Source organism: Lissotriton helveticus, chromosome 3_1 (genome assembly GCF_964261635.1).
Source record: "Lissotriton helveticus chromosome 3_1, aLisHel1.1, whole genome shotgun sequence".
NCBI classification, from domain to species: domain Eukaryota; kingdom Metazoa; phylum Chordata; class Amphibia; order Caudata; family Salamandridae; genus Lissotriton; species Lissotriton helveticus.
In genome coordinates, this window is record NC_136061.1 from 184,685,062 (window position 1) to 184,699,587 (window position 14,526).

Sequence of the window (14,526 nt, forward strand, 5' to 3'; positions counted from 1 at the left end):
ACACGTCTAGAAGATGTCTTGGTACATGGATCAAAACTATACGTACAACTGAAGCAGGAGAGATTTGCATTGAAAGAGAAAAATCTGTTTGACATAATCACTAAAGCTAAACTTACTTGCTTTAATTGGCATTGTAAGAGTTTCGCCAACTAGCCACTGCAAATCAGGTTACAAAAAGTCAACTTTCACAAGCACATAGAAAGATGGATGTAGCAATAAAGGGGGGATTTATCAATGACATTCTTTCGAATGTTCTTCTTCCAACAAACACATTATTTGATGGAGATGCTGCAACCAAACCAGTTTAAGCACAAACTCATACAATTTATCTGAACCTTTTCCATTCGAAAAATTGTCCTCATTGGAAACTGATGTTGTCGTGGACTGTGTTAAATTGCGAATGGTCAAGATGTCATCCATGCCGAACTTTGGAGAGTTTGTTTAGACTGTTCTAGAGACAGTTATCTTTTACTATATATCAATGAATATGAGAATCAAACGAATATCTACAAGTGGAACAATTGACTTTGCCTGCATCAACGATTGACTCCTATACCTGTGCAACTTGATAAATTCTGGTCATCAACTTCGAACAAGATGAACTTGGAGATGTTAACTTGACAATACATTGCTGATGCTTCAGTGAACACTGAATTTCCAATTATTACAAGTTGAATGATTATCAATGAGGAGTTGGTGCCTGCAGATATATATTCAAAAGATAGGGGCCATATTCTTCAAGAACTTAACAGAAAATTGGAGTAAGCTAACTTTCATGTTGTGCCACATGTTGAGTGGGCTGTTCAAAATGGTTCCAATCGAGTCAGTGTGCTGTCAAATGACACAGATGGTAATATTGAGATACTTAGATTTTTTTTTGCAAAGTTCGTGAGTCAAAGATTGTCAGAGTTCTGGATACGTTATGGAATAGGCGAGAACAGACACTTAATCTGCGCCGGGAAACCCTGTCAAGGGTAGATGCGCACATTATAAATAAATTAATAATAATAATAATAATAATAATCTCGCTTCATATTCTGTGCAAGAAACGTGATCCAAAGCTGCCCAGTATTCATATCAAAGCACATACTCCTAAATTCATTTGTAACATACATTCAGTATAACAAATCCATAAGATCCAAAAATATTGAACAGTGAGTCTTGGAGTGTCTTTTCCCAATTTCTCTTTATTTGTAGTCATAAGTGACATGAGTACATCAGCCCAACCAATGCGTTTTGTCCAACATGGACTTCCTCAGGGTTGGGTAAATCTTTCAAGGGAACTGGTGTGTTCTTCCTCTATTCCAATGCTTTTAAGTGCTGGGATTCCCCATAGCGACCAAGTTCTCATGTGATAAAAGGATAATTGCCTTCTTATTAAATCTGCTGAGTTCTACGTTCAAATCCAAATGCCGTTCTGTCTATCCGTGAACGGCATTCGTATTTGAACTTTGAACACTGCAGATCAGAAAAGGAAGCAATTTTACCTCATGAAAAAGTCCAAAATTGGACGAAACGCGTTCGCTGGGCTGATGTACGCTTGTCATTTATGACTACAAATAAAGAGAAATTGGGAAAAGACACTCCAAGACTCCGTGTTCAATATTTTTGGATCTTATGGATTTGTGATACTGATTGTATTTTACAAATGAATTTTGTACAATTGTATGCTCCTTTTAATTGTTTGGTTTTGAAAATTCTTAGTATTATTGTGACTTCTAAGCAGTGGGGTCACGAAAAGTCTGAGCATAATAGAGTAAGATATAACTTGACAATTACTATACCTGTGCAGCCACCATTGGCCTACGCTGCTGACAGTATAACTTTATTTACTTATTTTCACATCCCAATTGCACAGAAACATTGATAATTCTTGAGGGTTGTGGTGGGGCAGGACCACTACCAATACCATGTACTACCGTTTGGCCTAAAGTCAGCATCCAGAACATTCTCGAAATGCATGGCAATGGTAGCTGTCCACCTCAGAATACACTAGGTCTTCGTCTATCCATATTTAGACGATTGGCTCATAAAGGCATCAACTTTTCAGGAAGCACATCTTCATTTCAACTGGGCATGCAAACTCCTTCTACACTTGGGGCTTCATGTCAATCACAGCCAATCCATGTTCACACCATGCATTACCTGGGAGAGTCGATCAACACCGTCCAAGCAAAAGTGTGTCCTTCAGAGGAAAGATGCTTATTGATCCTTCGAAAAATGTGTTTTTCTTAAGACAGCAGCTTATCCCTAGGTGAGGATGGTCTAATCTCTCCTCGGTTTGATGGGCCCTTGCATCTTTCTCACTCTGAATGCCCATCTCCACATGCAACCTCTCCATGATTGCTTAGAGGACCAGTGGGACCAGCAAATGGCAATTAGGATGTCAGGATCCAACTGTCCCACTATGCGACACATCCCCTCAAATAGTGGTGTACCCCTGTGAATCTGCTTCAAGGAATGTATTTTCATCAACAGGTTCCTTCTCAGACCATAGTGACGGGTGCATAACTTCAAGGCTGGGGAGCCCACATGGGTCATCTATAAATCCAAGGCATGTGGTCACCAAAAGATATGTTGTATCACATCAATCTTCTCGAACTGTGAGTGGTCCATCTAGCTCTCAAGGCCTATCACCTATCATTCAAGCCACAGACCCTGCTTGTTCAAACAGATAAACCCTCCACAATGTACTACCTCAACAAGCAGGGGGAGGAGGCGGGGACGAGGTCCAGATCATTGTCACTGGAAGCAAGTTTTGGATATCGTATCTCCTGAGGCGGAAGCCGGGAGCTTGTTTGCTGCATATTTGAACTATTTGAGTGTTATCATTTGTGTGATATTTTAATACAACTTTCTCTTACCCACATTCACGCTCCTGCCATAGCCCGCGCAGCGGATCTTAGCGCTGCCGCTGTAACGAAAAACAAACCTCATTCCCGCCATTACCGGCACGACACATGGCCACGCCCCTTTTCTGAGGCCACGCCCACCACCATCGACTACTTAATGACGCTGAATTCGAGCGCCATTTAGGATATCGTATCTCCTGAGGCGGAAGCCGGGAGCTTGTTTGCTGCATATTTTAACTATTTGAGTGTTATCATTTGTGTAATATTTTAATGCAACTTTCTCTTACCCACATTCACGCTCCTGCCATAGCCCGCGCAGCGGATCTTAGCGCTGCCGCGGGAACGAAAAACAAACCTCATTCCCGCCATTACCGGCGCGACCCATGGCCACGCCCCTTTTCTGAGGCCACGCCCTCTCTAGTTGTCCTCCCACCCCTGTAAAATATGTGCCTCTTCTGAACGCGCAGCGGGCGAGCGCAGCGGGCGGGCCGTTTGCGCGCCGAAGGCAGACCTAAGGAAAGCCCGTCTGCGCCCGTCCGCGCAAGCTCCGGGCCAAGGGCCAGCCATGCTGTCAGTTCTCATCCCGCTCACAGACTGTCCTGGACTAGATCACAGTTAATTGACCTAGGTAAGATACCTTGCACTTCCCCTACACCATGTAACCTCTCTATGTCCAGCCCCTCTAGGTTTAAATGTCACAACTGTCCTTTTGCCTTCTCCCCTTACCCAAACTGCTCCCATAATTTTACAAATAGCCTGCCCCCTCCCTTGAAAACATACTCAATGGGATTGCTGAATTGCAGATCTCTACCATGCCACGCCAGTGACATTTGGCTGCTATTATCTACCATGTCTTGGGACTTGTTGTTCCTTACGGAGACATGGATCAAAGACTCCTCCAATCCAGACATCTCCCTTGCACTACCCACCAACTACTACCTCACAGGAATAAACCGTGAGGGTTCCAAAACGGGTGGAGGAATTGCGATAATATTAAAGACTCATTTGACAATCATGTCTAGGAAAATTACCAACATAAAGCCCATTGAGGCACTTTATTTTTCAGTCTCGGACTCCACCACAGCCATCTTTTCAGGAATCCTGGTCTACAACCCCCCTAACACCCCCCAGTCTGCCATCTCTGAACTACTGGCAGTAACCGCAGACCTGTCTCTTAAACATCCTCATTTTACGGTATTGGGAGACTTCAACCACCATGTTGATATAAGTAGCTGCAACCGCGCCACTTCCCTCCTAAACGCCATGCAAAATATAAATTTGACTCAATGGGTAAGGGGTCCTACTCATGTGGCAGGTCACACCCTTGACCTTATTTCCTCCAACTGGCCGAAGTAAAAAATTCTCCCTGCTAAACCCCTGACATGGTCTGATCATTATTTGATCCCATTTGAGGTATCTATAACTCAAATTGTCAAAAAAGAATCAGCCATCAGAACACAAGGCAGAAAATGGCACAAAATTTCCCGCACTGCCCTAGAGCAATCATATAATAACAGCCTAAACTCTCCCCCTGACGATCTCAATGTAGCGGTCCTCACATTCAACAATGATCTCATGACTGCCATTGAGAAGGTTGCCCCGTTACAGACCCTTACCTCCCGCAGACAAAAACCATCAGCCCCCTGGTTTACCATGGAACTAAGGGAACATAGAAGCCGTTGCAAAAAGTTGGAGCGACTTTGGCGACGGACCTATGACCCCCCTGCCAAGCTAATATATAGACAGGCCCTCAAGGAGTTTCACAAACTCAAACGCAACTCTATGATGGCTTACTTTGCAAAAACTATTACCAATGCAAAAAATTCCACTAAAGCCCTTTTTAACATTGTAAAAGAATTCACCAACCCCACTGTTCTAGCCACATCTGTCTCCCCCTCCCTAGCATTTAGCGAAGATCTATCTGATTTCTTTGCAAACAAAATTGCAAACATCACGGCTACTATTCTTCAAAACAGTACAGACACTACTGAAGTCCCTATCACCCCCTGCAAGACTACATTCACTATTTTTAAACCTCTCACCATGGAGTATGCATTGAACTTATTTTTGAAATGTAAATCAAGCTCACCACTGGACCCAGCCCCGGCCCTGGTTATGAATGAAATTGCCCCGTTAGTTATTAATCCCCTACTTGAAATCTGGAACTCCTCCTTATCTTTAGATATTGTTCCTTCTGCGTGGAAACATGCAATGCTAATTCCCATTAAAAAAAAAATGCCTGACCAATTACCGACCAATCTCACTTCTACCCAAGCCAGCCAAAGTGCTTGAGAAGGCGGTACAAGAGCAGCTGTCCAACTACCTTGAGTCAAACTTGCTGCTCCATGACTCTCAGTCAGGATTTAGACCAACCTTTAGCACTGAGTCAGCCCTACTTGAGGTATCTGAGTCAATCATAGAGTGCACGGATAGGGGAGAGGAGGCCATGTTGGTTCTCCTCGACCTATCCGCTGCATTCAACACCATTTCCCACGACGTACTACTCACTCGCTTACAAGAGGTAGGAGTCGGCGGAACTCCCCTCGCTTGGGTCAAATCTTTCCTCACGGACAGATTTCAACAGGTGATGCTGGGACCCTACATTTCCACCAAGAAACCATTGATCTGGGGAGTTCCACAAGGATCGGCCCTCAGTCCACTTTTATTCAATGTATATCTAAAACCACTGGCAAAAGTGGTAGAATCCTGGGGCGTCAGAGTAAACTTTTACGCTGACGACACTCAGTTGGTATTCTCCTTTAAAGACCACTCCGAAAAGTCATTTAACAACTTCAGACACTGTATGGTGCATATCGCCGCATGGATGTCATCCAACAATTTAAAACTTAACACAGATAAGACTGAAGTCCTTTTTATTTAACCAGAAATCTCCCAGAAATCTCCCATTTCTCCCAGACTTTGGTGGCCGACTGAGCTAAACCCTCCTCCGGTACCAGTCCAAGCTGCTCGTAACCTGAGCTTCCAATTTGATACTGCTCTCTCCTGTAAGACCCAAATTAATAAAGTCACCACATCCTGCTTTGCAAAGCTCCGAATGATAAAAAAATTCTCCCTTTTCTTCCACTAGACTCACGCAAGACAGTAGTCCACGCCCTCATCACTGCTCATTTGGACTACGCTAATAGTCTTTATGTCGGAGCTCCGACATATCTTGTAAATCAACTACAAACAGTTCAGAATTCAGCGGCCAGGTTGATTTGCAACATCCCTTACCGTCACTCCATTTCACCCCACTTGATCAAACTTCATTGGCTCCCAGTAAGACTTCGCATCCAATTTAAGTCTTTAATTCTAGCTTTCAGAGCTCTTAATGATCGTGGCCCAATTTACCTGAGACGAGGAATGAAGTTCTCACTTGCATCAAGAAACCTCAGATCAAACCATCTCCGCCTAATGATCTGTCCCCGTTTTCGCCTTGCACGAACGGGAGGAAGGGCCTTCACAGTAGCCACCTCCAGACTGTGGAACCACCTTCCCATGGAATTGAGATTCCTGACCTCAGAGCCTCTATTTCGGAAAAAACTCAAGACCTGGCTCTTTTCCCTAATTTAATCCACCCTTTCTCACAAGCACCCCCTTGAACCTTCTAGGACACGGACTCCAGCGCCGGGACACCTCCGTTGGAGGTAGCTGCGCGCTCTACAAACTACTAAATAAATAAATAATAATAAATAAGCACAGTCATTATGGAAATGGTTGATCGCCCAAAACCTATGAATCACAGTGCACAGGCGGATGTCCTCAGCAAAGTCTGTATGGACATTTAAACCTGCCACACGACTGCATGGAGATCCTGAAAGAGGACAAGCGAGCTTCCACCTGGTTAGTATATGCCTTTTAATTTGAAAGAATTTTGAATCTGGTGTTCCTCCAAAAGTGTGGATCCTACAACTTGCGAAGTAGGTATATATTCCTCTTTACTTATTACATCTTGCAAAATCTGGCCTCTTCCATAAAGGTTCACTTGGCAAGTCTTACGGCATACAGGAAATGTCCATCACAAACCCTTTTTTTTAAAATCACCATCAGTAAGGACTTCCTAGAGGGTTTGAAAAAGCTGTTTGCTCCCATTAGGCGCCCTTCCCCTCCATGGGAGCTGAATGTAGTCCTTTCATGCCTTATGTAGTATCCATTCGAGCTCAAATACAAGGCATCGTGCCAACACCTTTCTTGGAAAACAGCTTTCCTTGTAGAAGTAACATCAGCAGGCAGGGCTAGAGAAATCCAAGCATTATGTTCTCACAAACCATACATAGTCTTCCATTCTTCCAAGGTGGTTATGAGAAATCACCCGGAATTTCTCCCCAAGGTTATTTCGGATTTCCATGTTAATCAAACCATTTCATACCTACATTCTTTCAGAACCCATCTACACCAGCCGAGAGAACACTTCATTCTCTAGATGTACGGAGGGTTTTAAAGTGTTATTTTGATAAAACATGAGACATTCGCAGATCATAACAACTATTTGTTAATTATGGTCCAGTCTGCACTGGTCTAGCCACTTCCAAAGAGTTCATTTCAAGATGGATTGTTTCTTGCCTCCTGTTATGTTATCAGAAAAATAATAAGACACTTGTTGCCAGACCTAAATCACATTCCATTAGGGTTAAAGCAGCCACTGCTGCCTTAATGCGGAATATCCCTGCTGCAGAGATTTGCAAGGCAGCTACATGGAGGTTTATTCACACATTCACCAAACATTACTGCCTTGATTTTGATGCAAGGGCAGAAGCCCAAGTGGGGCAGGCCTCACTAAAGAATCTATTGGCGTAATGGGCTTCTAGGGCTTACCCTGTCTTTTTCACCACTTTAACTAGGGATGGGCTTGCTATTCTATTCAGTGCTTATGACGATACATGGAAATCCCCTACAAGAGAAGGAATCAATTCTTACTTGTAACTTTAGTTCTCTCGTAGAAGAATTTCCATGAAAAGTCATAAGCAACTCTCCCACCTCCCTGGTGAAGTAGACAGAGGTCTTATAAATATGATCATTCATCGCCTCAAAACGAACTGAGGAAACCGTCTCTAGCCAAGCATGATGGGATACTGGAGGTCCCTGAGGCCCTAAAGGCCTGTGTCTATTTTCAGCTCTTAAAATGGCAGCTTATGGGGGCTACACTGTCCTACGCTCCTTCAAAAAGGGGTTTGTGAAAGACATTTGAATAATTTTACAGAGCTTTATGGATTTATATTCGTGGACAGTTATACTGGCAACCTTTTTTATCTAAAAAAAGAAGAATTTTGCCATTGTATCCTTCTCCAATAGTCTGCATGATATTTTCTTTCTAATGTGACTCTGCAGGCCTTCCCGAAAAAAGGCAAACATCTACACTTGAAATATATTAGGTAAAGTGCTCCAGGGTCCCTGCACGTGGGCGGAACTATTCAGTTCTTATGACTTATCATGGAAATTCCCCTACAAGAGAACTGAGGTTACAGGTAAGAATCTATTCCTTATTGCATGAACTGGGCCTAATGAAAATGAATGAAGCTCTTTGGAGAGCAGGCCAGAGAGTTCATGCATGGCTTGAGAGACAGGAAGTAAGCCATCTTCATGCACCTGGGAGCGTAATTCCTTTACCAAAGTATGACTCCATTGGATTGGAAAGGATGCTTGCGCATAGGAGAGGCAGTGCTGGTTGGACTAGTCGAAGGGCTACATAGTACAAGTTGGAAGTGACGCTCTAGTAAAGGATCAAAGGGGTTTGAGCGACACTCCCCCACTCACTCCAGACTTTACACTGACTGCCATCTGTGATTAGAGTGGAAAGTAGGAAATAACTTTGGCTAGCCTTCGGCTGCTCGTGTCAACACAAAGTGACTGAGGGTTTCCTTCCCCACTAGAGTGTTTGGCAGGCTGTGACAGCACTGACATTGGTGACCCTGGAAGGGCATCTCCAGTTATTGCTGAAAGTTACAATAGTGTGCTAATTAGTATTAAGTTACAGGATGCTTGTTTCCACAACCAAACAATGAAAAGGAGCATACAAGTGTACACAATTCATTTGTAAAATACAATCAGTATCATAAATCTACAAGATCCAAAAATATTGAACAGTGATTCTTGGAGTGTCTTTTTCCAATTTCTCTTTATTTGTAGTCATAAGTGACATTGCGTACATCAGCCCAACCAACGCGTTTTGTCCAACATGGACTTCCTCAGGGTTGGGTAAATCTTTCAAGGGAACTGGTGTGTTCTTCCTCTATTACAATGCTATTAAGCGCTGGGATTCCCCATAACGTCCAAGGTCTCATGAGTCTGGTGTCAACCAGACTCATGGGTAAAAGCAGGGGCACGAGGCAAATTATTTAGGAAGGTCAGCTGGCTGCGCAGGAAGAAACCAGATATTTATCACCCCTGACCAAGTAGTTAAATGGGGGAGAAATGTTCAGCAAATTGGAGGTAGTTGGGTGGCCCCAGAGCCAAAACTGAAGCAGTTGCTTGAAAACTAGATTTTCTCAAAGATGACCAGCGGAAGCTTGGCAACCGTGTTTACAAAATGAGGCCACATAGGCAGAGCTGCTCCGTCAAGCCACAGACTTTACTGAACCGCTATCAGGAATTAAAGATCGAATGTGTACTGAGGAACAAATAGAAGATGCAAAGGACTACACACGGCTGAATAATTTGCATATCACAGGCTTCCCAAAAACATAGAAGGCACTAACAACACGCAATACATTTAATAATGACTGATGAAGGAGATCACCACCCAGGGACCATCAGGTTGCTTCACGGTAAAGCGAGCACACCGAGTGCCTGCCAGAAATTCACTGCTGGGAGCTCTGCCCCTGCTAATCATTGCAAAAGTATTGAGCTACACGACAGAGATGGTATTCTGCACAAGGCCAAGTGTAGTGATCGGAGATTAGTGGAAAACACCACAGTGCATGTGCAGCACCGCTGATCATCCTTTCAGTTGGTGAAACAATGCTTGCATGAACTGAATCTGAAATTCGCCCTATTACTTCTGGCCCTGCTGAAGAAGAAAATGACAGATTGAAGCTCACACTTCTTCATGGAGACTGAGGATGCATGGCTTCAGATTGACCCCCCTTCTGCAAGTAACGTCTCAGACGGCGGATGATAATATTTGAAATTGCTAGTACTAAAAGTGTGTGTATCCAATAGGAGCACTCCAGTTACTTTTGCAACTGATTATATATATATATATATATATATTTGTGAACTGACCAACATACTTGCTAGAGCACACAGACATGAAGGATTGCAGCTAAAACTCACATAGATATATTGTACATGTGATACAGATATATAAGTTGGCTTGCAAGTTAAGAAGCTCCTAGAGGTGACAAGTAGACCTTTGCAAACCTGTAGGATAACACACTGATCTAACGGAAGGTGCGGTTGGGTGATGCATTAGTACTGTATAGCATGATGCTGAACACTGTATACAATATTCAAAAGGAAAACTGAAATAGAAATGTAATTAGAAGGATTTGAACAGATATTTGACATTAAGGTTCCGTGAAACATAGAGCACCATTGAAGAGCTCCGATATGCCAGCGCAGATACAAGGGCGTACCCTAGGTGGGACATTCTGACCCAACACTACTTGACAGGCGGGGATAAAGCTGAATCACAGTGCTACCGCACTGAATGAACATTATAATGCCTTCTCCCTTACCAAAGCACAGAGGAATGCATACTTTAATGTTATTTGAATCCCAGTTGAGTTCTGAAGTTACGGGGATCATTGTATAGTGGTCTGAACGTAGGAGACAAGACAAGACTAAACCCTTAAGGGCGCTATGCAGAGAGAGAGAAACTTGATGGGAAACCTATAGTACTTGGTAGAGTGTACTACCCTAATGTGGGCCAGGCTTTCTTCCTAGAGGTGTTAACACAAAAATTGGGAACCTGAGTCGATATTTAGTGGGTGATGAGCGGTGGATTTAATTGCACTTTAAACATGGACATAGATCCCTCACACCTACCACTACTGGGAGCACCAGCGGTCTGTAACTCAAAGGCATGGGTAAAGTTAGTGAACTGGGACCTGATAGACACCTAGTTCAGCAAAAACAATGACCTGCAGGAGTATTCTTTCTTCTCTGTCCCACACGAAATCCATGTTATATAGGATTGGCCGTCCAATCCCAGCTCTCTTGTATGCGGACAATGCCGTGCTGATGTCACACACTCAGGTGGGCCTACAGCGCGTTGTGGACAGTCTTACCCTCTTTATGAAAGATCTTGGACTGAGGGTAAACTCCTCTAAAACTTTTATTATGCGCTGTGGCAGAGGTTTTAAGATAAATAGAGAACTTTTTATTGCAGGACAGAAGCTTGAGGCTACCAAAAAATTCTCCTACTTGCGTATACTCTATGCACAGAATGATTCCTGGGTACAAGCTGTAGCAGCAAAGAAACTGGCGTTTTTACGCACTACATCTGCCCTCACTATCTTTGCCAAATAATTGGGTAAAAGACCTCCCGAGTAATTAATTAAAATATATAAGGCAAAGTGTGTTTCCGCAGCCCTTTATGGGAGTGGGGTGTGGGGGGTTGCTGACCCTACCCCTATCCAGACGGTCGAAAATGATTTTTTTAAATACATCTTAGCCATTCCTAGCGGCACTTCAGGATGTATTTGCCATGTAGAATTAGGTCTTCCGTTTATATCCGATTTCTTTTTTTTTATTATTATTATTTTATTTATTGGCATTTCAACAAATTACATTCAAAGAACACAGTATTGGCATTCTCAAAACATCAATATCACCATCACTTTTGACATGTACACATTATCCAATGATGACAGCATTACCCTCAACCCGAACAGTGATGCAATCATGTACACAGTACAGTACTATCTCAGGGCTACATTGTTTATATCTGATTTAATTAGACTTTAGCCTGTGCTATTGTGGCACAGGCTATGGACGAAAGAGGAAACAAAATTGAATAGAGACATCCTCCTAGATATACTGAAATTTGAAGGAGTAATGAGGATTCCCTGGTTGAGCTATGTTTACAAATTTTTTAAGGACCTTGGAAAACCAGAGTATTTTTTAAATCCTCTTACCATCATGGCAGTGACTAGAAAGGATCTGAGGAAAGAGGGTCTTATACTGGTGGATACCCTGAGAATGACCTCTGAGATTGTAAAGCCTACAGTCCTGCATAATCAAATTATTTTAACCACTTTTAATATTCAGCCCTACTTAATCTTTGTTCCCGGTGCTTACTATAGATTTTTATTAACTCGGTTTAGGCTGGGGATCTTTCATAGACTAGTCAATTTTCCTGGTATTAATGATTGGTCACGAGACCTCCAGCCTTGTCCCTGTGATAATATTTCCCCCCAAACTACGATTCATGTTATTTTATTTTGTAAATGTTATTCTACTGTTAGGCGGCTGTTGTTGGTACCTATCCTAAAACAGTCGGGATTATGTCAATGTCTCCCAGCTCTTTTGTCATTACAACTTCTAGGCAATGAAAATGGTGTTCTAAGAATTACAGCCTTCCTGAAAAAAGTTCTTTATTGGAGGAAATGTATGTTTAATAAATCCTGTTTTTGCACAGTAACGACTGCCTTTTTCCTTCTCAATTATGTAATAATGTTTATTCAATATGATTTTATATTGCGCTTATTATGAGATTTTATTATATGAAATTGTCTTTGTATTTTATAATTGTGTGCTTTTAAGATTGCTATTTATCAATCGAATAAAGCCTTTTTGAATTAAATTGTTTGGGTGGTCTGCTCTGGGGTGCTCCAAAAGGAAGTCTGTCATACAACATATTTAAGTAAAGTTCTATTTGTCAAATGGGTTTTTCTTGGAAAGTTAATTAAAACGTTAGCAATACTATATATACAAATGTAAACATAATAACTTACAATATAATACATGATTCATTAAAGTGCTTGTTTCAGTTACAAAATTCTATTCTTTCATTAATACGCCAAAGTGCTAATACATAATTAATTGAAGTGCTCATTTTGGTTAGCACTCTCTATGCTTTCATTAAAGTTTCAAAGTACAAATAAATGGAGAAATATGAATGTTCATATACATCCTATCTTAATGGGTTTAATGAACAGCTCCTACATTTTGCATGAACTTTTTACTGCAATGGCTAAAAATGTAATGGTCTGACTATTGAGGTGAATGTGTAACCCACTGTAGCACTAAAAAATAAGATAAAATTCTATTTGACCATAATCGGTTGGAGGTGGGCATGCAGTGGGGTAGGGTACCCACTCCAATACCTACATGGAAGCTGCAACCGGCATTCCTGGAAGACTGGGTGGTTAAGGACAAGCTGGAGCAGGCAATCCAAAATTACTTCCAAGACCACTGAATAGGTAGCTTTCAAAGTTGTTATATTGGGAATGTGAATACAAGCCCATGATAAGGGCAAAAGGGGCACTAGAGACTAACTCTTAACGGGTGCTTCAATGGTGGACTCTGCTTGTTCTTTAGGCATCACCCAGGACAAATTCCTAAACCTGCAAGGGCACATCAGTGCCACCATTCAGACTGCCAATCATCAGCTCAACACTCTTAGGAAAATTAAGCCTTTCCTGCCTCCTGAGGACATCCAGTCAGCAGTCCAATCCCTAGTTATCTCACGATTGGAATATGGTTTGGTGACCCTACCTGGGCTTCCTAAAACTAGGTTAGCCCCTCTAAGAGCTACTCTGAACGCCTCTGCCAGACTCATCACGGGCTCCAGAAAGTATGATCATATTACACCTGACTTAATTCAACTTAACTGGCTTTCCATTGCAGCAAGGATCCGCTTCATGGTAGCTTGTCTGACGCAGACGCATAAAGCTATACACTTCAATACCCCCATTTACCTGGCAAAAAAAACTTGAACTCTCCGGTTTTTATTATTATCATTATGCATCTTGTAGATTGCACAGCTATAGGTCAATACTGTGGAACCTGTCAGAAACTACGGTAGACTGAAGAGCCACGTCTCTTCACTAACTTACGGAAACTGAGTTCAGATGGGGCCATTTTGGTTTATAGAGGTAGAGAATTCCACAGGGAGGCTGCTTTTACTAAAAAAGACCGTCCGCCTAGTCTGGCCTTGGAGAAGCGGGGAATGACAAGGAGTTCTTGGTAGTTTTAACTTAGGTTTCTTGTATGTGTTAGTTTTTGAATGCGTTTTCTTAGATAATGCGGTCCATTGCCATTTATTGCACTGTAAGTGAGAATGAGTGCCTTAAATTCTGTGCGTTTTTTCACTGGAAGCCAGTGGAGGGTACGTAAATGTGGTGAGATGTGGTGTCTTAAAGGAGTGTTTTTAATAAGCCTTGCGGCTGCATTCTGTATGTCTGCAGCTTTCTGTACATATAGGCTGGCAAGCCCAAGTATAAACTATTAGCATAGTGTAATTGCGATGTCACTAGTGCGTGAACAATCATTTTCCTACATTCGACGTTTTGGCTCCAATACTCTACTCCAATACTCCACTCCTGAAACCTAAATTTAACAAAAAAAGAACTTCCAGCCCCACCATCTATGGGCTGGCTCCAAGAATCTGGAATGCCCTTCCAACGGAGATCAGAACCAACCCCTCGGCTGCTTCTTTTAAAAAACAGGTCAAATGGCTCCTCTTGGCTGAACATCATCAGCAATAGCCACTCTGACATTTGCTAGTGAC